This window comes from Tachypleus tridentatus, chromosome 4 (genome assembly GCF_004210375.1).
Source record: "Tachypleus tridentatus isolate NWPU-2018 chromosome 4, ASM421037v1, whole genome shotgun sequence".
Taxonomy (NCBI): Eukaryota; Metazoa; Arthropoda; class Merostomata; order Xiphosura; family Limulidae; genus Tachypleus; species Tachypleus tridentatus.
In genome coordinates this window covers 47,358,140-47,382,511 of record NC_134828.1, presented here as the reverse complement: position 1 = coordinate 47,382,511, position 24,372 = coordinate 47,358,140, and the positions used below count along the sequence as shown (strand labels likewise).

Below are 24,372 nucleotides of genomic sequence, written 5' to 3'. Positions count from 1 at the left end.
ACGGAAAGGATATGAACCACAATCATAAAGAAATGATGCGAGACATCAGTGTCAATAAGATAAAAAGGATTAATCCCTTTCAATACGTGTTTCTAATTTAACACCTAAAAGCAGTGGTTTCTTTTATACTTTATTACAAGTGTGTTTCTTAACAGAATACAGTATGTTGAATGTGGAAATTAAGTGAATATCGAGATATAAACATATGAAAAGGTTTTCAACTTGTAAAAAACTCTTTTTTCAAATGTGTAGAAAAAATATATACAAGGTAGTGTGGCCGAGCGGTCTAAGGCGCTGGTTTAAGGCACCAGTCCGAAAGGGCGTGGGTTCGAATCCCACCGCTGCCATTCTTTCTTTATTATGCCACATATCAGATGAACAAGAAATGTGGGTAAAATATTTCGAAGGAGAATCTTTTTGGTGGGACAAGGAGAACAAGGCAAAAGCGTTTGTTACCAATTTAACATGAAAAAACTGCCACATGTTTTATAATTTAGGTGAATCTCAGATAAACGCAGAATTTGCGACGCATAGAATTCACAACAAGACTGTGTGCCAACACAGTTTCAGAAAATATTCGTTATTTACAACACCATACGTTTTGTTCGATTATTATTAATTAACGTGTGATTATTTATACACTGAGTATTGAGAAATGATGTTTCATTGAAAATGGAAAAACGCTAAATGAGAAGCCGCTAGCACCGTCAAAGTATTTAAAGATATGGAGAATTCCGGGAATTTCGTAATGTTAAGCCATATTGCACAAGAAAGTCCGTTCCGTTTCAACAAACTGACGTTACACTTAACGGTTCCAAATGAATGTTTAATTTTTCAGGTTTATTCAAGTACAAGTTTAGTTTCGACAGCATCGTCTTTCAGTAATAATGTCCGTAGTCCTTTTCAGTAGACCAGTTATATTATTCAGGTCATGCGGGCTTCGTTAGGGTAAAGGCTAAAATTAAATTATCATCTGTGAGTGTTTTATACTAATAACTGTTGATTTCTTTGTTTTAATAAAGGCAGTAGGTCAGATGACGCTTGTTGAACTTACTTTCTCAAATTAGCATTTCTAAAGTAGGAACGCCTAAAATCGGTGTCATGATATAAAATAACCCCAACTCGTATGTTACATTGGAAATAATGGAATTGAATCTCTCAAGAAAGAGATCATAAAAAGTTTTATGGCATTTTCAACTTTACTTTAAAATCTTTTTTCATAGGAAAATAGATTTTTCTTTGACGATTTGCAGGTTCAACTTGCTGTCTGTACAATCAGAGAAATAGGAAAAACTTAAATTTTCTTCTAAAATTGAACCTCGCCATTAATAATTTCAAGAAATAGGAGCGTTTATTTTTATATAATGCCAGATGTTACGTGTGTTAACTAAACAAACATTTCTATTCACTCCTTACACAAACAACATAAATATTCCTGTTAGTATTTAGTTTGTGAAGTATAAAATGCGGTTAACTCCATTGATCTTGAAACTATATCACAATAATTCAGCAAAAAAACAATTTGTGAAATTAGCGTGAGCATAACTCAGTTTATTAAGAAATGGGTTACGATAGCAAATTTGCTATCACGTAAAACGGTGTATCGTTAAAATTTAAATATGCTGAACAAACATCGTAATTCGCGATATGCGACAGTTGATCTCGAGCGCTATGGAAGTCTCTAACTAATTTATGACAAGTTACGCCTTAGACATTGTTGTTTTAGATACATATTATCAGAGGATTTCTCGTTAAAAAGTTTCTGGAACTACGAATTGAAATATGAGATAAACAAATTACCGACTTTCCTGGGAAACCAAATCACGTGCTTACACTCTCTATAATATTCATCTGAAATACAAACAGAAGTTGGGGTGCAAATCTGCAGTATATGCATCATTTGCATTTGATAAAATGTTTAATTGCAATCATGGAACTGAAGTAATATAGTAGATTTTCAAATATATGAAAAAATTTTCAAATTAATTCCAGACCCAAATAAGCATTTATCATCCTCAACTTACTTCGAGACACTTGAAGTCTTTCACTGCACGTATTGACTGCATTCATAAATTTCTTTTGTCAAGATGAAGTGTTAACGTATTGTTTCTGTTTTCTTTAGAATAATATTTAAAAGTTTTATATCTCCCGCTGAAATGCAAATGAAGACGTGTTCTCATTATTTTGCTTTCGGATAACTAGCACGATAAAATCTAAAGATGTATTTCTGTCTACCGTCAATAAAAAAAAGAAAACCTTATCGACTCTTATACTGATGTAAGTAGATTAAATGTTATTGTAAATATTCTTCCCGTGCCAATCTTTAGTTGAGATTCTCCAGAAATTTTTTAGAGTAAGTATAAGAGCTAGGTTTTCCTGCAGTAATTCTACTAAACACTGAATAATGTTTCTAGTACCTTCCCAAATCACTGATCTTTACACTTCCATTTAGAATATGGGCATAGAAAATGAAATTGTGGTGTACAGAATGTGGCTGTAACTGCCTTCTCGTGATTCTTCAATACATGGAATACATTTTTTGAAGCTAGGTTTCGTGAAAGTTGGATTCTAGGGATAGATTTAAAAGATTGCTTAACAATTTGTTCCAACAAAGACGTACGGTCAGCATATAGACTGATGTGGCTTTGCTATAAAAAAATCACACATATATACTGTCAGCACAACTGTTGTGATGAATTGATATTTTTTTTCTTATCGCAATCTCAAGATATGACAGTGTTTTGTGTAAAGAAGGATGACGAGTAAAATACGGATTAAAAGATTTTGTTGTGGGAGACAACCTAAATGAATGTGTAGGATAGCCGAACACGGTCACAGAGTGGTATGAAAAGCTGTGATCGTGTCAGCAGCGTTGCGACGGAAAGGATATGAACCACAATCATAAAGAAATGATGCGAGACATCAGTGTCAATAAGATAAAAAAGGATTAATCCCTTTCAATACGTGTTTCTAATTTAACACCTAAAAGCAGTGGTTTCTTTTATACTTTATTACAAGTGTGTTTCTTAACAGAATACAGTATGTTGAATGTGGAAATTAAGTGAATATCGAGATATAAACATATGAAAAGGTTTTCAACTTGTAAAAAACTCTTTTTTCAAATGTGTAGAAAAATATATACAAGGTAGTGTGGCCGAGCGGTCTAAGGCGCTGGTTTAAGGCACCAGTCCGAAAGGGCGTGGGTTCGAATCCCACCGCTGCCATTCTTTCTTTATTATGCCACATATCAGATGAACAAGAAATGTGGGTAAAATATTTCGAAGGAGAATCTTTTTGGTGGGACAAGGAGAACAAGGCAAAAGCGTTTGTTACCAATTTAACATGAAAAACTGCCACATGTTTTATAATTTAGGTGAATCTCAGATAAACGCAGAATTTGCGACGCATAGAATTCACAACAAGACTGTGTGCCAACACAGTTTCAGAAAATATTCGTTATTTACAACACCATACGTTTTGTTCGATTATTATTAATTAACGTGTGATTATTTATACACTGAGTATTGAGAAATGATGTTTCATTGAAAATGGAAAAACGCTAAATGAGAAGCCGCTAGCACCGTCAAAGTATTTAAAGATATGGAGAATTCCGGGAATTTCGTAATGTTAAGCCATATTGCACAAGAAAGTCCGTTCCGTTTCAACAAACTGACGTTACACTTAACGGTTCCAAATGAATGTTTAATTTTTCAGGTTTATTCAAGTACAAGTTTAGTTTCGACAGCATCGTCTTTCAGTAATAATGTCCGTAGTCCTTTTCAGTAGACCAGTTATATTATTCAGGTCATGCGGGCTTCGTTAGGGTAAAGGCTAAAATTAAATTATCATCTGTGAGTGTTTTATACTAATAACTGTTGATTTCTTTGTTTTAATAAAGGCAGTAGGTCAGATGACGCTTGTTGAACTTACTTTCTCAAATTAGCATTTCTAAAGTAGGAACGCCTAAAATCGGTGTCATGATATAAAATAACCCCAACTCGTATGTTACATTGGAAATAATGGAATTGAATCTCTCAAGAAAGAGATCATAAAAAGTTTTATGGCATTTTCAACTTTACTTTAAAATCTTTTTTCATAGGAAAATAGATTTTTCTTTGACGATTTGCAGGTTCAACTTGCTGTCTGTACAATCAGAGAAATAGGAAAAACTTAAATTTTCTTCTAAAATTGAACCTCGCCATTAATAATTTCAAGAAATAGGAGCGTTTATTTTTATATAATGCCAGATGTTACGTGTGTTAACTAAACAAACATTTCTATTCACTCCTTACACAAACAACATAAATATTCCTGTTAGTATTTAGTTTGTGAAGTATAAAATGCGGTTAACTCCATTGATCTTGAAACTATATCACAATAATTCAGCAAAAAAACAATTTGTGAAATTAGCGTGAGCATAACTCAGTTTATTAAGAAATGGGTTACGATAGCAAATTTGCTATCACGTAAAACGGTGTATCGTTAAAATTTAAATATGCTGAACAAACATCGTAATTCGCGATATGCGACAGTTGATCTCGAGCGCTATGGAAGTCTCTAACTAATTTATGACAAGTTACGCCTTAGACATTGTTGTTTTAGATACATATTATCAGAGGATTTCTCGTTAAAAAAGTTTCTGGAACTACGAATTGAAATATGAGATAAACAAATTACCGACTTTCCTGGGAAACCAAATCACGTGCTTACACTCTCTATAATATTCATCTGAAATACAAACAGAAGTTGGGGTGCAAATCTGCAGTATATGCATCATTTGCATTTGATAAAAATGTTTAATTGCAATCATGGAACTGAAGTAATATAGTAGATTTTCAAATATATGAAAAAATTTTCAAATTAATTCCACACCCAAATAAGCATTTATCATCCTCAACTTACTTCGAGACACTTGAAGTCTTTCACTGCACGTATTGACTGCATTCATAAATTTCTTTTGTCAAGATGAAGTGTTAACGTATTGTTTCTGTTTTCTTTAGAATAATATTTAAAAGTTTTATATCTCCCGCTGAAATGCAAATGAAGACGTGTTCTCATTATTTTGCTTTCGGATAACTAGCACGATAAAATCTAAAGATGTATTTCTGTCTACCGTCAATAAAAAAAAGAAAACCTTATCGACTCTTATACTGATGTAAGTAGATTAAATGTTATTGTAAATATTCTTCCCCGTGCCAATCTTTAGTTGAGATTCTCCAGAAATTTTTTAGAGTAAGTATAAGAGCTAGGTTTTCCTGCAGTAATTCTACTAAACACTGAATAATGTTTCTAGTACCTTCCCAAATCACTGATCTTTACACTTCCATTTAGAATATGGGCATAGAAAATGAAATTGTGGTGTACAGAATGTGGCTGTAACTGCCTTCTCGTGATTCTTCAATACATGGAATACATTTTTTGAAGCTAGGTTTCGTGAAAGTTGGATTCTAGGGATAGATTTAAAAGATTGCTTAACAATTTGTTCCAACAAAGACGTACGGTCAGCATATAGACTGATGTGGCTTTGCTATAAAAAATCACACATATATACTGTCAGCACAACTGTTGTGATGAATTGATATTTTTTTCATATCGCAGTCTCCAAGATATGACAGTGTTTTGTGTAAAGAAGGATGACGAGTAAAATACGGATTAAAAGATTTTGTTGTGGGAGACAACCTAAATGAATGTGTAGGATAGCCGAACACGGTCACAGAGTGGTATGAAAAGCTGTGATCGTGTCAGCAGCGTTGCGACGGAAAGGATATGAACCACAATCATAAAGAAATGATGCGAGACATCAGTGTCAATAAGATAAAAAGGATTAATCCCTTTCAATACGTGTTTCTAATTTAACACCTAAAAGCAGTGGTTTCTTTTATACTTTATTACAAGTGTGTTTCTTAACAGAATACAGTATGTTGAATGTGGAAATTAAGTGAATATCGAGATATAAACATATGAAAAGGTTTTCAACTTGTAAAAAAACTCTTTTTCAAATGTGTAGAAAAATATATACAAGGTAGTGTGGCCGAGCGGTCTAAGGCGCTGGTTTAAGGCACCAGTCCGAAAGGGCGTGGGTTCGAATCCCACCGCTGCCATTCTTTCTTTATTATGCCACATATCAGATGAACAAGAAATGTGGGTAAAATATTTCGAAGGAGAATCTTTTTGGTGGGACAAGGAGAACAAGGCAAAAGCGTTTGTTACCAATTTAACATGAAAAACTGCCACATGTTTTATAATTTAGGTGAATCTCAGATAAACGCAGAATTTGCGACGCATAGAATTCACAACAAGACTGTGTGCCAACACAGTTTCAGAAAATATTCGTTATTTACAACACCATACGTTTTGTTCGATTATTATTAATTAACGTGTGATTATTTATACACTGAGTATTGAGAAATGATGTTTCATTGAAAATGGAAAACGCTAAATGAGAAGCCGCTAGCACCGTCAAAGTATTTAAAGATATGGAGAATTCCGGGAATTTCGTAATGTTAAGCCATATTGCACAAGAAAGTCCGTTCCGTTTCAACAAACTGACGTTACACTTAACGGTTCCAAATGAATGTTTAATTTTTCAGGTTTATTCAAGTACAAGTTTAGTTTCGACAGCATCGTCTTTCAGTAATAATGTCCGTAGTCCTTTTCAGTAGACCAGTTATATTATTCAGGTCATGCGGGCTTCGTTAGGGTAAAGGCTAAAATTAAATTATCATCTGTGAGTGTTTTATACTAATAACTGTTGATTTCTTTGTTTTAATAAAGGCAGTAGGTCAGATGACGCTTGTTGAACTTACTTTCTCAAATTAGCATTTCTAAAGTAGGAACGCCTAAAATCGGTGTCATGATATAAAATAACCCCAACTCGTATGTTACATTGGAAATAATGGAATTGAATCTCTCAAGAAAGAGATCATAAAAGTTTTATGGCATTTTCAACTTTACTTTAAAATATTTTTCATAGGAAAATAGATTTTTCTTTGACGATTTGCAGGTTCAACTTGCTGTCTGTACAATCAGAGAAATAGGAAAAACTTAAATTTTCTTCTAAAATTGAACCTCGCCATTAATAATTTCAAGAAATAGGAGCGTTTATTTTTATATAATGCCAGATGTTACGTGTGTTAACTAAACAAACATTTCTATTCACTCCTTACACAAACAACATAAATATTCCTGTTAGTATTTAGTTTGTGAAGTATAAAATGCGGTTAACTCCATTGATCTTGAAACTATATCACAATAATTCAGCAAAAAAACAATTTGTGAAATTAGCGTGAGCATAACTCAGTTTATTAAGAAATGGGTTACGATAGCAAATTTGCTATCACGTAAAACGGTGTATCGTTAAAAATTTAAATATGCTGAACAAACATCGTAATTCGCGATATGCGACAGTTGATCTCGAGCGCTATGGAAGTCTCTAACTAATTTATGACAAGTTACGCCTTAGACATTGTTGTTTTAGATACATATTATCAGAGGATTTCTCGTTAAAAAAGTTTCTGGAACTACGAATTGAAATATGAGATAAACAAATTACCGACTTTCCTGGGAAACCAAATCACGTGCTTACACTCTCTATAATATTCATCTGAAATACAAACAGAAGTTGGGGTGCAAATCTGCAGTATATGCATCATTTGCATTTGATAAAAATGTTTAATTGCAATCATGGAACTGAAGTAATATAGTAGATTTTCAAATATATGAAAAAATTTTCAAATTAATTCCACACCCAAATAAGCATTTATCATCCTCAACTTACTTCGAGACACTTGAAGTCTTTCACTGCACGTATTGACTGCATTCATAAATTTCTTTTGTCAAGATGAAGTGTTAACGTATTGTTTCTGTTTTCTTTAGAATAATATTTAAAAGTTTTATATCTCCCGCTGAAATGCAAATGAAGACGTGTTCTCATTATTTTGCTTTCGGATAACTAGCACGATAAAATCTAAAGATGTATTTCTGTCTACCGTCAATAAAAAAAAGAAAACCTTATCGACTCTTATACTGATGTAAGTAGATTAAATGTTATTGTAAATATTCTTCCCCGTGCCAATCTTTAGTTGAGATTCTCCAGAAATTTTTTAGAGTAAGTATAAGAGCTAGGTTTTCCTGCAGTAATTCTACTAAACACTGAATAATGTTTCTAGTACCTTCCCAAATCACTGATCTTTACACTTCCATTTAGAATATGGGCATAGAAAATGAAATTGTGGTGTACAGAATGTGGCTGTAACTGCCTTCTCGTGATTCTTCAATACATGGAATACATTTTTTGAAGCTAGGTTTCGTGAAAGTTGGATTCTAGGGATAGATTTAAAAGATTGCTTAACAATTTGTTCCAACAAAGACGTACGGTCAGCATATAGACTGATGTGGCTTTGCTATAAAAAAATCACACATATATACTGTCAGCACAACTGTTGTGATGAATTGATATTTTTTTCATATCGCAATCTCCAAGATATGACAGTGTTTTGTGTAAAGAAGGATGACGAGTAAAATACGGATTAAAAGATTTTGTTGTGGGAGACAACCTAAATGAATGTGTAGGATAGCCGAACACGGTCACAGAGTGGTATGAAAAGCTGTGATCGTGTCAGCAGCGTTGCGACGGAAAGGATATGAACCACAATCATAAAGAAATGATGCGAGACATCAGTGTCAATAAGATAAAAAAGGATTAATCCCTTTCAATACGTGTTTCTAATTTAACACCTAAAAGCAGTGGTTTCTTTTATACTTTATTACAAGTGTGTTTCTTAACAGAATACAGTATGTTGAATGTGGAAATTAAGTGAATATCGAGATATAAACATATGAAAAGGTTTTCAACTTGTAAAAAAACTCTTTTTCAAATGTGTAGAAAAATATATACAAGGTAGTGTGGCCGAGCGGTCTAAGGCGCTGGTTTAAGGCACCAGTCCGAAAGGGCGTGGGTTCGAATCCCACCGCTGCCATTCTTTCTTTATTATGCCACATATCAGATGAACAAGAAATGTGGGTAAAATATTTCGAAGGAGAATCTTTTTGGTGGGACAAGGAGAACAAGGCAAAAGCGTTTGTTACCAATTTAACATGAAAAAACTGCCACATGTTTTATAATTTAGGTGAATCTCAGATAAACGCAGAATTTGCGACGCATAGAATTCACAACAAGACTGTGTGCCAACACAGTTTCAGAAAATATTCGTTATTTACAACACCATACGTTTTGTTCGATTATTATTAATTAACGTGTGATTATTTATACACTGAGTATTGAGAAATGATGTTTCATTGAAAATGGAAAAACGCTAAATGAGAAGCCGCTAGCACCGTCAAAGTATTTAAAGATATGGAGAATTCCGGGAATTTCGTAATGTTAAGCCATATTGCACAAGAAAGTCCGTTCCGTTTCAACAAACTGACGTTACACTTAACGGTTCCAAATGAATGTTTAATTTTTCAGGTTTATTCAAGTACAAGTTTAGTTTCGACAGCATCGTCTTTCAGTAATAATGTCCGTAGTCCTTTTCAGTAGACCAGTTATATTATTCAGGTCATGCGGGCTTCGTTAGGGTAAAGGCTAAAATTAAATTATCATCTGTGAGTGTTTTATACTAATAACTGTTGATTTCTTTGTTTTAATAAAGGCAGTAGGTCAGATGACGCTTGTTGAACTTACTTTCTCAAATTAGCATTTCTAAAGTAGGAACGCCTAAAAATCGGTGTCATGATATAAAATAACCCCAACTCGTATGTTACATTGGAAATAATGGAATTGAATCTCTCAAGAAAGAGATCATAAAAAGTTTTATGGCATTTTCAACTTTACTTTAAAATCTTTTTCATAGGAAAATAGATTTTTCTTTGACGATTTGCAGGTTCAACTTGCTGTCTGTACAATCAGAGAAATAGGAAAAACTTAAATTTTCTTCTAAAATTGAACCTCGCCATTAATAATTTCAAGAAATAGGAGCGTTTATTTTATATAATGCCAGATGTTACGTGTGTTAACTAAACAAACATTTCTATTCATCCTTACACAAACAACATAAATATTCCTGTTAGTATTTAGTTTGTGAAGTATAAAATGCGGTTAACTCCATTGATCTTGAAACTATATCACAATAATTCAGCAAAAAAACAATTTGTGAAATTAGCGTGAGCATAACTCAGTTTATTAAGAAATGGGTTACGATAGCAAATTTGCTATCACGTAAAACGGTGTATCGTTAAAATTTAAATATGCTGAACAAACATCGTAATTCGCGATATGCGACAGTTGATCTCGAGCGCTATGGAAGTCTCTAACTAATTTATGACAAGTTACGCCTTAGACATTGTTGTTTTAGATACATATTATCAGAGGATTTCTCGTTAAAAGTTTCTGGAACTACGAATTGAAATATGAGATAAACAAATTACCGACTTTCCTGGAAACCAAATCACGTGCTTACACTCTCTATAATATTCATCTGAAATACAAACAGAAGTTGGGGTGCAAATCTGCAGTATATGCATCATTTGCATTTGATAAAAATGTTTAATTGCAATCATGGAACTGAAGTAATATAGTAGATTTTCAAATATATGAAAAAATTTTCAAATTAATTCCAGACCCAAATAAGCATTTATCATCCTCAACTTACTTCGAGACACTTGAAGTCTTTCACTGCACGTATTGACTGCATTCATAAATTTCTTTTGTCAAGATGAAGTGTTAACGTATTGTTTCTGTTTTCTTTAGAATAATATTTAAAAGTTTTATATCTCCCGCTGAAATGCAAATGAAGACGTGTTCTCATTATTTTGCTTTCGGATAACTAGCACGATAAAATCTAAAGATGTATTTCTGTCTACCGTCAATAAAAAAAAGAAAACCTTATCGACTCTTATACTGATGTAAGTAGATTAAATGTTATTGTAAATATTCTTCCCGTGCCAATCTTTAGTTGAGATTCTCCAGAAATTTTTTAGAGTAAGTATAAGAGCTAGGTTTTCCTGCAGTAATTCTACTAAACACTGAATAATGTTTCTAGTACCTTCCCAAATCACTGATCTTTACACTTCCATTTAGAATATGGGCATAGAAAATGAAATTGTGGTGTACAGAATGTGGCTGTAACTGCCTTCTCGTGATTCTTCAATACATGGAATACATTTTTTGAAGCTAGGTTTCGTGAAAGTTGGATTCTAGGGATAGATTTAAAAGATTGCTTAACAATTTGTTCCAACAAAGACGTACGGTCAGCATATAGACTGATGTGGCTTTGCTATAAAAAATCACACATATATACTGTCAGCACAACTGTTGTGATGAATTGATATTTTTTTCATATCGCAATCTCCAAGATATGACAGTGTTTTGTGTAAAGAAGGATGACGAGTAAAATACGGATTAAAAGATTTTGTTGTGGGAGACAACCAAAATGAATGCGTAGGATAGCCGAACACGGTCACAGAGTGGTATGAAAAGCTGTGATCGTGTCAGCAGCGTTGCGACGGAAAGGATATGAACCACAATCATAAAGAAATGATGCGAGACATCAGTGTCAATAAGATAAAAAGGATTAATCCCTTTCAATACGTGTTTCTAATTTAACACCTAAAAGCAGTGGTTTCTTTTATACTTTATTACAAGTGTGTTTCTTAACAGAATACAGTATGTTGAATGTGGAAATTAAGTGAATATCGAGATATAAACATATGAAAAGGTTTTCAACTTGTAAAAAACTCTTTTTTCAAATGTGTAGAAAAATATATACAAGGTAATGTGGCCGAGCGGTCTAAGGCGCTGGTTTAAGGCACCAGTCCGAAAGGGCGTGGGTTCGAATCCCACCGCTGCCATTCTTTCTTTATTATGCCACATATCAGATGAACAAGAAATGTGGGTAAAATATTTCGAAGGAGAATCTTTTGGTGGGACAAGAAGAACAAGGCAAAAGCGTTTGTTACCAATTTAACATGAAAAAACTGCCACATGTTTTATAATTTAGGTGAATCTCAGATAAACGCAGAATTTGCGACGCATAGAATTCACAACAAGACTGTGTGCTAACACAGTTTCAGAAAATATTCGTTATATACAACACCATACGTTTTGTTCGATTATTATTAATTAACGTGTGATTATTTATACACTGAGTATTGAGAAATGATGTTTCATTGAAAATGGAAAAACGCTAAATGAGAAGCCGCTAGCACCGTCGCAGTATTTAAAGATATGGAGAATTACGGGAATTTCGTAATGTTAAGCCATATTGCACAAGAAAGTCCGTTCCGTTTCAACAAACTGACGTTACACTTAACGGTTCCAAATGAATGTTTAATTTTTCAGGTTTATTCAAGTACAAGTTTAGTTTCGACAGCATCGGCTTTCAGTAATAATGTCCGTAGTTCTTTTCAGTAGACCAGTTATATTATTCAGGTCATGCGGGCTTCGTTAGGGTAAAGGCTAAAATTAAATTATCATCTGTGAGTGTTTTATACTAATAACTGTTGATTTCTTTGTTTTAATAAAGGCAGTAGGTCAGATGACGCTTGTTGAACTTACTTTCTCAAATTAGCATTTCTAAAGAAGGAACGCCTAAAATTCGAGGTCATGATATAAAATAACCCCTACTCGTATGTTACATTGGAAAAAAAAGAATTGAATCTCTCAAGAAAGAGAGCATAAAAAGTTTTATGGCATTTTCTACTTTACTTTAAAATCTTTTATCATAGGAAAATAGACTTTTCTTTGACGATTTGCAGGTTCAACTTGCGGTCTGAACAATCAGAGAAATAGGAAAAACTTAAATTTTCTTCTAAAATTGAACCTCGCCATTAATAATTTCAACACATAAAACCAGCGGTTTCTTTTATACGTTATTACAAGTGTGTTTCATCGCAGAATATACTATGGTGAATATGGAAATTAAATGGATATTGATATACATAGATATATATACAAAGGTTTTTACTTGTAAATGAACTCTTTTTGAAAAAGTGTAGAAACCAAAAATACACGGTAACGTGGCCGCGCGATCTAAGGCGCTGGTGTTAGGCACCAGTCCAAAAGGGCGTGGGTTCGAATCCCACCGCTGCTATTCTTCATTTATGGAAGAAATATTTTGGAAAGCACTGGTTCTCGTTATCGAGTGCAGACGTGGTTTTTCGAGCTACTGTTTGACTTAGTGTGTGTTTCTTAGCTAAGCCTAGTGCGCGTGTTGTTATTTTTTTGCTAGTTTTTGTGCTTTTTGCCATTTGTTTGAACATGTCTTCATCCACCCAGAAGGTTATAGAAGTTATGCATCGCACGGTGTTTGTGGAAACGTCAAATTCAAGCCATGGGGACGTGATCCATGCTGTTGTTACTACGTTTGGTGCTGCATCGGTTACTGCTGTTGTTCCAAGACCGGAAGGTTATGAGGTAACTTTTTGTTCTCCCTGCTGATGTGGACCAGGGTATCGATGCTGGTCTTGTTGTCAATGGGGTACATTGTTCTGCTAATGGTGTAACTAAACGAACTATTACTGTGTCATTTATGGATGTCCCGGAATATATTGATGATGATATTATACTGAATAAACTTAAGGATTTTGCTTGTGAGGTCAAAAGCGCTATTGTATGGAAGGAACATATTTAGGTATTCGAGATGTTTATGTATCATTTAGCGATCAATGTATCTCTTTGGGTTCTTCAGTGCCGGATGTTGCCACGTTTTGTGAGGTTGTTGCCTTTGTATATTCAGGAAATGTTTCATGCATGGAAGGTTCTTCTTGGGGATAAAGGGCTTGTCCCAGCTCCTCTTTCCCCACATGTTTTGATGAACCTCTGTTTTTCAATCGATGTTCGGAACCGAACATTTTATTTTCCTGAAATTATTAACGCAGGCTTGGTTTAGGTCCGACATTTGTTGTACGAGGTGCTCCCAGGTTTTCTTCCAGTGAAGGCGGTCATTGAAATGTGTACGAACGCTGACACGTTGGCCAATGTCCGCACAATTTTTTCACATTTTAATATGCTTAAGGAGGCGTTGCCTGTGGACTGGTTGGCGTTTTTGTCCACCCAGCCGGCTCCTCTACCACCGACCACACGTGTAGTTGACCTGTATTTTCTGGGCCACTCTGCTAACCGGGTTCATTTTAGGGGTTATCCCTGAAGCAGTTGGTGGGTTATTTAAAGAGTTTACTTCTTACTCATGTCCCTGCTCCATTCTATTGAGGGGATATTGTTCCTTCTGGAGATTAGAAACTCATTCGGAAAATCACTTATTCTTCTTTTGTGGGTTTTCATGTATGTGTTTTGGATTATTTACTGTGGTTGTAGGCGATAACCACTAATGTCAAGCTGGTTCATATGGACAGACATCCCACAGGGTTGTGCACTTTCTGTTCACAGGCGAGGGAAACCATTGACCATCTGTATTTCCTATGTCCCTTTGTACGCCTTTGTGGTCCTATGTATATGCAATATTGGCGTTTTATTTTGGTTGTCCTATATCTAACTGGGTTTGGAGGAGATGCCAATTAGTGGGATCTCATCCTTCGTTACCTAGGAGATGCTGGAACATCTTCTGTTTGCTTACTAGTTTGGCACGACAAGTTATATGTTCTGCTCGTTCAGTTCATTTGGCCAGTCATCGCGAAATTCATTTAATTTCCATGTTTAAAGTACGTGTACATAAACATATCTATCTCCATTATCATAGATTTTTGTTACATAACTCATTAAATGCTTCTTTATTCTGCGTATTCTTATGCTGGTATCTTGGTAACCCAAGTTGCAGAAGGTTATTTCTTATATGATTTTTTAAGATAAGTTTTTATTTTTTTATTTGCATTATCTTTATACTTTTGTCGCCAATGCCAGATCCATTGGTTTCTTGTTTTGTTAATGTTCACCGTACTATTTGGTGGATAACCTGCTGTTCACAATTACCTTTTTTATTTTTTACCTAATTTTATTAAATTTTGGTAATTTTCAGCATGATGATCTCTTGAGTTATTATTACATGCTAATTCATTAACATGTGTTTTATTTGTTGTATTTCTGTGTATACGCCCTCGTTGAGGTGAGATGAATAAAAAGAAAAAAAAAAGCTGGTCTTAGGCACCAATCCGAAAGGGCTAGGTTCGAATCCCACCGCTGCCATTTTTTCTTTATTATGCTAGTAATCAGATGAACAAGAAGTGTGGTTTATAATATTACGATGGAGAATATATTTGGTGGGCCAGGAAAACAAGGCTACAAGCGATTGTCGCCAATTAAACACGAGACAACTACCACATATCTAAAGGTTTATGTAAATGTGAGCTAAACGCAGAAAACTGGAACATGTAGAATTCACAACCAGACTGTGTGCCAACACAGTTTGACAAAATATTCGTTATTTACAACACCCTACGTTTTGTTCCATTATTATTAATTAACGTGTCATTATTTATACACTGAGTATAGAAGAATAATGTTTCATTGGAAATTGGAAAACGCGGATTTAGAAGCCGCTAATACCGTCGCAGTATTTAAAGACATGGAGAATTCCGGGAATATTGTGATATTACACTTATTGGTTCCAAATAAAGTTGAGATTAAGAAAACCTTGAGAGTAAGAATAAGAGCGAGATTTTCTTGCAGTAATTCTGCTAAACACTGGATAATGTTTCTAGTACCTTCCTAACTCACTGATCTTTACACTTTCATTAAAAATCTGGGCACAGAAAATAAACTTGTGGTGTACAGAATGTGGCTGTAACTGCCTTCTTGTGATTCTTCTACACATGGAACAAATTTTTTGAAGGTAGGTTTCGTGAAAGTTCGATTATACAGATAGATTTATAAGATTGCATGCCAATTTATTCCAACAAAGACGTACGGTCAGCAGACAGTCTGATGTGGCTTTTCTATAAGAAAAACGCACATATTTACTGTCAGTACCACTGTTGTGATGAATTGATCTTTTTTTTCATATCGCAATCTCCAAGATATGACACTGTTTTGTGTAAAGAAGGATGACGAGTAAAATACGGATTGAAACACTTTGTTATGCGTCCAGATGAGATTTACCTAAACCATTAGATATGTGGTAATTGTTTTATGTTTATTTGGCGACAAAGTTTACAGTCTTTTTCCACTGGGCTCACCAAAAAATATCTTATTTCGAAATTTATCACCCACATTTCTTGTTCATCTAACAAGTGGCATAATGAAGAAAGAATGGCAGCGGTAGGATTCGAGCCCACGTTCTTTCGGATTGGTGCTTTAAATCAGCTACTTAGACCGCTCGACTATGCTGTCGTGTATTTTTAATTTCTACACATTTGAAAAAAAGAGTTCCTTTATATATATATATATGTCTCGATAATCACTTAATTTCCACATTCAACATGCTGCATTCTGTTACGAAACTCACTTGTAATAAAGTATAAAAGAAAGCACTGCTTTTATGTGTTAAATTAGAAACACGTATTGAAAGGGATTAATCCTTTTCTTAACTTATTGATATTGATGTCTCGCATCATTTCTTTATGATTATGGTTCTTATCCTTTCTATTGCAACGCTGCTGACACGATCACAGTTTTTCGTACCACTGTGTGACCATGTTCGGCTTCCCTGCATAATCATTTAGGTTGTCTCCCATAAGGAAATGTTTCAGGCCGTATTTTACATGTCACCTTCGTCACACAAAATAGGGGAGAAGGAAGACTGCCAGTGGTCTCAAGCATTAGCAATTAGCTCCACTTTATACACCTATTTACTAAGTTTTATTGATTATCACAAAATTAGTATAAAAAATGTGTAACATTCGTATCATTCCTACTAGACACTGTTCCGTCTGTAATATGAGAACATGATTTTTTATGACAGTAACGGAACTGTTATGTAATAATGTGTTATGGCTTTTATCTTACTACAATGAACTTTACTAATTTTCTTAAATCTTATAAGAGTGTTACATTTTAAAATATAAAATTAAAATTCCATTATTATGTTATATGGCAGAAATAATAATAACTTAATCAGAATAATCTCGGTATTTGATCATTATTTATTTGTTTGTTTCGTTGAATTTTGCTCAAAGCTACACAAAGGCTATCTGCTCTAGCCGTCTCTAATTTAACAGCGTTAAACTAGAAGGAAATAAGCTAGTCATCACCACCCACCGCCAACTCTTGGACAACTCTTTTACAAACGAATAGTGGGATTAGTTGTGACATTATAATGCCCCATAGCTGAAAGTTCGAGCATATTTGGTATGAAGGAAATTCGAACTCTTGACCCTCAGATTACGAATCGAGTCATAAGATCTCAGAACTTACAAATATATCACTCTATTGAAAACATCTACTATTATATTAAAAATACTAAATGTTCCAATGATTGAGTGACGTAACATCACAGCATTTAGACCGTTTTCTGACTGATCAACAGAATACAATTCTCACAGTTAAAGTAACTGCTGTTTGTGCTTATATGCGAGAGAAATATATTAATACCTGTCTTCATTATGTTCAAATATTGCACGACAAATAGAACAGGTTAATTCTCGAGTTGAGGTTATTGACTGGCATATGACTAGTGAACACATGTCATTAAGTCATGTATTGTAACTGAAATACACTCGACTTGTATGAAAGTTAAGATAATCTTGGCAGTCTTATTTTATAATTCATACATATTTCAGTTTTCTTATTCCAAAATATCAAAGGATATCGAGTTGGCGTCGCAATTTTTCGTTAATATAAGTTTAAAACACAACCAAAATCATTTCTTCATTATTATGTCACTGAACTTAAAGTCAATTAAAATAAATTTATTTATTCTTCCACTTTACATAATGATAAAAAAGTAGAAATGTATATTCATAAATTTTCAAAATTTTAGAGTATATTAGAAATTTATTTTCTGTTTTCGATTTAGAACTCACATGTTTGTTTTTAAAACTACTGTTGTTTACAAATTTAATTTGCCAAGATCTATACATAATCTAACTTCTTCAGAATGTAATTGTTTAGACACAAAATGAAATATCAGTACCATCCATTTTAGAATTTGGGTTGTATTCTTCGAAGTTATACTTATTTATAACTTATTATGGATATAAAGTTATTTTCTAGTGATAAAAGTATACGTTATGTATTTATAAAATGTGGGAAAATCGTCTTTATTTGCAGGCTATATCTTTCATTGTAAGGCTTAACAAAGTTGAAATATTTTGTCAAGAATTTTTTACAGGTTTTGCTCATCAAAGCTTTAAAAGCAGAATGTATGCACATTATGCATGATGAATCTTGGATAAATTCACTTTTTCTAACTTAAGTCGTCACCCGCTGGTACAGCGGTAAGTCTACGGTTTATAATACTAAAATCAGGGGTTAGAGTCCACTCGCTGGATTCAGCAGATAGCCTGATGTGAATTTGTTATAAAGAAACAGTCTAACTTAAGTTTTGGTAATAAGTGTTTTCAGTATGTGTGATGCTTGTCAAGTTTAGATTTTACATACATATATTGATGATAGCATATTAGGCGAAGGTGAAACACGTCAATCTTAAACGACACAGAAGAAATATTATAAGGGTTAAAAGGTCTAGTGTCCAGCAAGACGGCTATATTTTCCAAACGAAGAAACTGTCCACGATCATAATAGCTCAAACGACTTTTGGAAATGTTCCAAAGAGAATAAAAATATAATTAGGTGTTATTACACAAGGGTATTGGTCATTATTTTATAAACTAAGATGTTTTGTAAATAGTATATTTTATATACTTTGAAGGTTTTAAGTAATTTTTTCCAAAATATGTAATACTAATTAACTCTGTAATTTTACTTGCAATATACTATCAATGATAGTATATTGGGCTATGATTAAACAGTTTTATATAATATATGCAAGTGGAAACTTGTATTAGTTATTCAGACATAACTGTTAGGACTTGATATTCATGAGGTGTAATTTATCATGAAACTAACCTAGGTGTGTAAATGTGAGTATTTTATAAAACTAAAATGTTTTCCTAAACAGTATATTAATGTGTCTTGAAGTTTTGTTAACAAATATTTCAGTATGTGTGATACTTGTTAAGTCTGAAAATTTCCTTACATATATTAATATCTCCATAGAATATATTGGGCTGTAATGAAGCGTGAGTTTTATATAAGTAAATTCTAGAACACTGATTTGTAACTGACAATTCATATAAACATTAAATGAAAAAAAATTAATGTTACTCATACGTTGTTTCAAAATCTAATGAAAGGAATATATTTCAAGTGTAAACTGTTCTTTCTTATCCTACAAACTGAAACCTCACATGCATTGAAGATGCAGCGTGAACAAATAATACTACTAGTGTCACAGAATAATTATATACTAGCGGGAGGCCAGCAATGAGGGAAAACACAAATAGCTATTTATAAATAAATACAGTGCTCGGTTTCCTCTAATTTTACCTACTGCATAGAATTCGGAGTGAAATCATAATTATGGTTAAAAGGCTAAAATCGAATGTTCGATTCCCTACAGTGGACAAAGTGTAGGGAGGTTATTACATATCTTAGCACTAAGAACAAACAATTATCAACAGATGAGAAACACTTTATTAATACAGTGTTAAAATTAACGCTTTAAATTTTAGAGGCATTACAGACACCTTCTAACTATGTTAACTCTAAAAAAGACTTAAAACAAAATTGATACCATGTACAAACATTCCGTACAAATGGCGACTAACAAACCAGAAAATAGTGCAATATAAGATAAGTTCCTCTAGAGGAAGAACCTAAATTATGAAATAGACTTAACGCTAATGCAGTAGTTGATTTTGCTTCATAACTGTAATGGTAAACAGCTCTTAACGCTTTCGCGACGGGCTCGGTATATTTTATCTGAGTTAAATATTTATACCATACCTTTTGATGCAGTCTGTGCACCTTCACAATATTTGGCAAATTTTCAGTAAAGCTTACAAGTTTGTTTATTTTTTGTACCCAAAAATCAGACTATTTAATGAAGTACGTTTACTAAATATTTGTTGGTGAAAATATCGGGGATATTTTGCTACTAGTGCCAGAGCGAAATGATTTTAATATTATGAATGAAATACAATTCTTCAAAAATTTCAAATATTATTTGTGTAATCTATAAAACCTCCAAAATGCATTTCAAATGTTTCTTTTCATACAACTTTATATTTTGTCTGTTATTTTCTCTATCATTTTCATATGGGGTTTGTCAATTTGACTTACCTCATAACCATCACAAAAATTAGTAAATAAATGTATGTAAATTATCCTTTTTCGTTCCAGAATGACTCAGATATTAACACGAAAATGTAAAAGTTTAATCTAAGTAGCTTTGACGTTACAACATTATACAGTTATATATATATTCATCATTTTTATGATATTGACCTTCCATTCGTGCCTGGCTAACATGGCACAACCTGCATTGACGTAACACACTGCACTAATATTACCCTATTCAATAATATAAAACTGACCTTTAGTCTCTATAAAGTGACCTATCTTCGCTGTGCTTTATAAGACTAATATTTGGTAAAATACAGTAACATTTCAATTATTACACATTATATATGTATGTAGATTATTTCTATTTACAAAACAGAAACTCAGCAACATGCTCTGGACGACGAGTTATCTTAGTCCAAACTCTAATGTATTATAAGAGTCAATTATACTCGTCACTCATTCTTCCTACCTGACGTGACACCGAAAGAATTAATAGCATTATTTTTTCACTTTAATGAGACTTGGGTTTCCATATTGCTCGTATTTTCCTTCAGATACCTCATGTATTTTAGTTAAGCCTTTAATAAACTTTTGACCAAAATAATAGTGTATAAAGACGAAATGGACCTTGTGTTTGTATCGGTTAGGGTGCGGCCCGGCATGGCCAAGCGCGTTAAGGCGTGCGTACGACTCGTAATCTGTGGGTCGCGGGTTCGCATACCGCGTCGCGCCAAACATGCTCGACCTCCCAGCCGTGGGGGCGTTATAATGTTACGGTCAATCCCACTATTCGTTGGTAAAAGAGTAGCCCAAGAATTGGCGGTGGGCGGTGATGACTAGCTGCCTTCCCTCTAGTCTTACACTGCTAAATTAGAGACGGCTAGCACAGATAGCCCTCGAGTATCTTTGTGCGAAATTCCAAAAACAAAAACAAAACAAACGGTTGGGGTGCTCGAACGGTGAAAGTGCGATTAATCACGTTTTTAAAGTTGGACAAATCTTGGTATCTTATCTTTTCTTGAGAACTAGTAACTAAACAATAGTTCTCTTTAAACACAATAATTCAAAATATCAATACACGTCCAAAGTCTACTTATAATTCAGAGTACTGACAACATTGAGTAAACGACTGTTATAAAATTCAAATAAATATTTCTCACTTATAATACATTTTACAAGTTGCTCAGCATTACCTGATTAGATACATCCGGTTATTACGAAAAGATTACTTGAATCTTGCTATGCCTTCGCGTAGTTCTATTTTCATCCAGAAGAGAGTAATGCAAGAGACAGATTTAGAGTAAAACCCGATTCAAAATTTTCGCGAAACAATTATGAAACCTCATAAATACTTCACAAATCATATACCATGTTCACTAAATATTCACATTTCATCTTCAGCTAGTGTTCGATTTATTGTCAATGCCATCGAGGATTTGGGCTGCGTCGATCAGCTTTAGTTATGTAAACTGGTTTGGGAACCTGGGCTGAGCTTGCCTTGAGTCTCATGAAGGATACACAGCCTGTGTAAGGACACCAGTTTAGTTGTAGATTAGTCATTCTAGCTGTTGGCACAGTCAACATCAGGCTAGTGTAGATTGGTCACTCTAGCTGTCCAAATTTTCAACATCAAACTAATGAAGATTGATCATTCTAGCTGTCAACATAATCATCACCAGGCTAGTGCAGATTTTCACAATATATATCAACATACTGAACACCAGACTAGTTTAAATTGGTCATTCTAATTATGAACATAATCATCACCAAGCTAGTGTAGATTGCTACTTAAACTGTTAGCATAGTCAATTCCAAGTTAATGTAGATTGGTCACTCAAGCTGACTACATAATCACCACCAGGCTAGTGTACAAATTTGACTCTCTATTTGTCGAAATAGTAAACACTAGAATAATACAAACTAGTTATTGTAGTTGTCGACATAGTGAACAACGAGCTAGTGTAAATCAACACCAGGCTCATTTAGATTGGTGAATGTAGCTGTCAACAAAATTAACACCAGACTTGTGTATAAATTGGACACTCTAACTGGCGACCAGACTAATGCAAATTAGTTACTTTATCTGTCAAAATAATAAATACCAGGCGAGTGAAGATTGGTTTGGTTTCTTTTCAATTTCGCGCAAAGCTACTTGAGGGTTATCTGCGCTAGCCATCCAGAGTTTAGAAGTGTAAGACTAGAGGGAAGGCAGCTATTCATCACCACTCGCCGCTAACTCTTGGACTACTATTTTGTCAACGAATAGTGGGGCTGACTGTTTCATTATAACATTATTAGCATGTTTAGTGTGACGTGAATTCGAGATCCGTGACCCTCGAATTACGAGGTCGAGCGCTTTAACCTCCTGGCCATGTCAGGCCGCGTGCAGATTGGTTATTGTCGACATTATGAACACTAGGCTAGTGTAAACTTGTTACTGTAACTGTCGACAAAATTAACACCACGTTATTCTTGATGATGAGAAACCCACTTGAAAAAAAATGTATCTCAGAACGGTTGGTGTGAGTATTAACACTTTTATTGATAAGAAGAAATAAGTTTCTACCTTCCTAGGTCATCTTCAGGTTAAGAAAGAGAGAGATTAAATGTGACCGTTGACGGACACATGTCTGAGGGACAATATTATAAAGGAGTACGGAATTCTAGGGGGCGTTGCAGGTGGATGTTAGGTTATTAATTGGTATGGGTATAAAGGCTTCTTTGATTTTGCGTTTGTTTATATAAATTTGGTGCTTACTGGAATGTAAGGTTTACAAATGTGGAATTTGTAGAATCGCTTTCACAAACTAAAACGAAAAGTACATTATTTTAATTAAAGTGTTTATAGGTTAGCTTTAAACTTTTTAATAATCATATATTCATTAATCCGTGAATTTCAAATATTTTTGCTCTTCTATCCAGGTAATAAACGTATTGGAAACTGAAGTATTAGTTTATACAAAGGAAGGTTAATTGTATTGTTGAAGTGTTATAGCGTCAGAGGTGTTCGCTGGTTATATTATGTTTCGATCAAACAGTTACCTTATAGGTCCCAATTATCTCGATTTATACCTGCTTTATAAGTTAAATTATTTTATTCGTGCGTATTATGTATCCAATAAAGTAAAATATTTTTATTCTTAATTTATCGTGAGTCATTTGTTTGCTTAGTCACTCGAAGACAGAGGCAAGTCAAAAGGGATATTACTGTGTATAGATTTTACACAGCATAGAAATCAACATAAGGAAATATATTAGTATAGCGCCGTCTCGTAGTGAAAACCAAAATTACGCAAATATATTTTCACTTTATCCACTCAATACATTTTAACAATTATAATTAAATAACATTGAAATTCTTTCAGTTGTTAGCATAAAGCAGTTATTGTTCGTGGTTTCTCTTCAAAGAAATCTTGAAAAAATTTTGTCATTGTTGGGAAAATAAAAAAATATCGATTTGACGAAGTAATTAGTTAATGAAAAAGATGTTTTAGTTTAATTTATATATTGTGGCAGGTATTGTCATTAATAATCGAAAAACAATTTGTCGTAGCTCTAAAAGGCTGCACAACATGTTGACTTGATATTTCAAGACAAATAAACTGTGTCTTTGAATATCAACTATTTTCATGAAAAAACCCTGCTACTCACATAGAAAATAACTTGCTTGGCTAAATAAAAACTTAATTCTATGTAAAACTAAATCAATGTCTTCCAATAAACAGAGGAGAATTACAATGTGTACATCATTAGGAGATGATATTTAACAATGAACATAACTTGAAATAAGAATCAGTTATTCCAACGATCTTGAGGCTATAAATTGGTAAATTGATTAACCAGCAATAATCAAGGGTTGAGTACATTATACTAAAACGGCTTTGGACCCTCCCACATCATAGTCCATGTTGCTATTCCCACTCATGGACTTCTTAATGTAGCACTGTATCGAAATTTCAACTTCAGATGACTCTGGGGTGAAGCTGTCTTATCAAAATATTCCTCTACTTCCTGCAAATATCGCCAGTTGGTTAAGGTGCTGGAGTAGTAATCTTGGGTCGCGGGTTCGAATCGTGGTCGCACCAATATGTTTGCCCTTTCAACCATGAGGGCGTTATAATGTTACTATAAATCCA

General features: G+C 33.8%; 4 non-coding genes across 4 annotated transcripts; all 4 read left to right on the top strand.

Moving 5' to 3' along the window:
* The first annotated feature begins 267 nt into the window (after positions 1–267).
* Positions 268–347, top strand: TRNAL-AAG (transfer RNA leucine (anticodon AAG)). Its single transcript has one exon. It is a non-coding gene; the product is annotated as a tRNA-Leu (tRNA).
* Positions 348–3,144: 2,797 nt separating this feature from the next.
* TRNAL-AAG (transfer RNA leucine (anticodon AAG)) lies at positions 3,145–3,224 on the top strand. Its single transcript has one exon. It is a non-coding gene; the product is annotated as a tRNA-Leu (tRNA).
* A 2,797-nt stretch (positions 3,225–6,021) lies between these two features.
* Positions 6,022–6,101, top strand: TRNAL-AAG (transfer RNA leucine (anticodon AAG)). The gene has a single exon. It is a non-coding gene; the product is annotated as a tRNA-Leu (tRNA).
* Positions 6,102–8,898: 2,797 nt separating this feature from the next.
* Positions 8,899–8,978, top strand: TRNAL-AAG (transfer RNA leucine (anticodon AAG)). The gene has a single exon. It is a non-coding gene; the product is annotated as a tRNA-Leu (tRNA).
* Positions 8,979–24,372: the final 15,394 nt, after the last annotated feature.